Source organism: Lepus europaeus, chromosome 11, assembly GCF_033115175.1.
Source record: "Lepus europaeus isolate LE1 chromosome 11, mLepTim1.pri, whole genome shotgun sequence".
In the NCBI taxonomy this organism is placed as follows: Eukaryota; Metazoa; Chordata; class Mammalia; order Lagomorpha; family Leporidae; genus Lepus; species Lepus europaeus.
This window is the reverse complement of record NC_084837.1, coordinates 19122396-19124949: the sequence shown is the minus strand read 5'-3', so window position 1 is coordinate 19124949 and position 2554 is coordinate 19122396.

Here is a 2554-nt window from a genome sequence, read left to right as displayed (position 1 = left end):
TTGAGCATGTCCCAAATTGTACATCTCATCCCTCTCTTTTTCCACTCTTAAATTTAACAGGGATCACTTTTCAGTTAAAATTTAAACACCTAAGAATAATTGTGTGTTAATTACAGAGTTCAACCACTAGTACTAGAACAACAACAACAACAACAAATACTAAAAAGGATAAAGTATTACATTGTACATCTAAAGTCAGGACAAGAGCTGATCAGTTCATTGTTTCTTATAGTGTCCATTTCACTTAACAGGTTTCCCCTTTGGTGCTCAGTTGTCACCAATCAGGGAAAACAAATGATATTTGCCTCTTTGGGACTGGCTTAATTCACTCAGCATGATGTTTTCCAGATTGCTCCATCTTGTTGCAAATGACTGGGTTTCGTTGTTTCTTACTGCTGTATAGTATTCTATGGAGTACATGTCCCATAATTTCTTTATCCAGTCTACTGTTGATGGGCATTTGGGTTGGTTCCAGGTCTTAGCTATTGTGAATTGAGCTGCAATAAACATTAATGTGCAGATGGCTTTTTTATTAGCCAAATTAATTTCCTTTGGGTAAATTCCAAGGAGTGGGATGGCTGGGTTGTATGGTAGGGTTATGTTCAGGTTTCTGAGGAATCTCCAGACAGACTTCCATAGTGGCTTAACCAGTTTGCATTCCCACCAACAGTGGGTTAGTGTCCCTTTTTCCCCACATCCTCTCCAGCATCTATTGTTGGTAGATTTCTGAATGTGAGCCATTCTCACTGGCTCACTTTAAATTTTTTAAAAATTTATTTGACAGGTAGAGTTATAGACAATGAGAAAGAGAGAGACAGAGAAAGGTCTTCCTTCCGTTGGTCCACCACCCAAATGGTCGCTATGGCTGGAGCTGCGCCGATCCGAAGCCAGGAGCCAGGTGCTTCTCCTGGTCTCCCATGTGGGTGCAGGGCCCAAGCACTTGGGCCATCCTCCACTGCCTTCTCAGGCCACAGCAGAGAGCTGGACTAAAAGAGGAGCAACCGAGACTAGAACCTGGCACCCATATGGGATGCAGGCACCACAGGCGGAGGATTAACCAAGTGAGCCATGGCATTGGGCTCTCTAGGCCTTTTTAATCCTTTTCTGGACTTTCCTCTTTCAGAGTGCCTCCTACAGTCTATACTGCCTGTTTGCACTACCAGCTAGGGGCATGGAGACTGATAGGATCCCATCGTGTTTCTTCCCCCAGTACAACTTTTATTGATTGCCCCAATGTTAAGTCAGAATTTCCCCCACAGATGTCTTCCCCAGCAAGAGATCCACTCCAGGGATACTTTCTGGGCCTGGAGAAATGAACATCAGCTATGGTGCCGGAGGCCCTCTGCAAATACCAAAGTGGAGCAATGCATGTTTTACCCCAACAGTCTTGGCCCCATTGACATCTGTGGCTGCCTGGGTTGCCAGGGATTAGAGAATATTCATGCCTGTGTCCACCAAGGTCACAGTTTGTTCTTTATTTATTTATGTGTGCCCACTGAAGAGTTCTGTATGAGGGCTCTGGTAACACCCTAACACCGTCACTTTGGGGTGATGTTGGCCCCACCCCTAATCTGGGGAGTGGGTGACACCCATCTAATCGTCTTCAGTGTCTGACAGCAATCAGATTATCTTCCTTCCCCTTTGGGGAAAGCAGACTGTGGGAGCTGGAACTGTTGGTTGGATTGTAAATCTTTCCATAGAGTGGCCAATATGGCATTTGGTTGCTTGCTTTTTTCCCAGGAAACACTAGCATCATAATCATACATTTGGTTTCTAAGGACCTGGACTAGCCCATTCTTTTCCTTTTGTTTGAAGGTTTGTTTTATTTATTTGAAAGGCAGAGTTAACAGAGAGAGAGAAGGAAAGACACAGAGATCATCTTCCATCTGCTGGTTCATTCCCCAAATGGCTGCAATGACCGGGGCTGGGCCAGGTTGAAGCCAGGAGCTTCATCTGGGTCCCCACGTGAGTGCAGGGGCCCAAGCACTTGGGCCATCTTCTGCTACTTTCCCAGGTGCATTAGCAGGGAGCTGGATCAGAAGTGGAGCAGCTGGAACTTGAACCGGTGCCCATATGGGATGCCCACAGCACAGGCCCCATAGTCCATAATTTTTCTTTTCTGCAACCTTGGTTTGTTCACTTCTCTTTCCCTATTGAATGACAAGGTTCACTCTATCATGGCCCCATTCAAATTGGCCATATAGGTATAGTTTCTCCGATATCACACACATGGTGTCTGTCAAACTGGGTCAAGGAGGCAGAGAAATAGACCTTACTGATTTCAGGAGTGGGAGGGGGATTTCTACCAGCTTAGTCTTCTTCTTGACTGTAAAATCCACTTTGCCAGGCCCTTCAGAAACGTGGGCACAGGTAACCTGACCAATTCTCAACTTCCTTGGAATACCCTGGGATCTTTCTAGGCTCATCCAAGAGTGTTCCAGCTTGCACTGTTGCTTCATCAGTCAGGTGGAAAAGCACAGCTCCTAGACCTCCCTGTCGTCTCTCTCCTCTGGCTGTTTTACGTTCACCTTCACAGCTCTCTGTGCACTGCCAG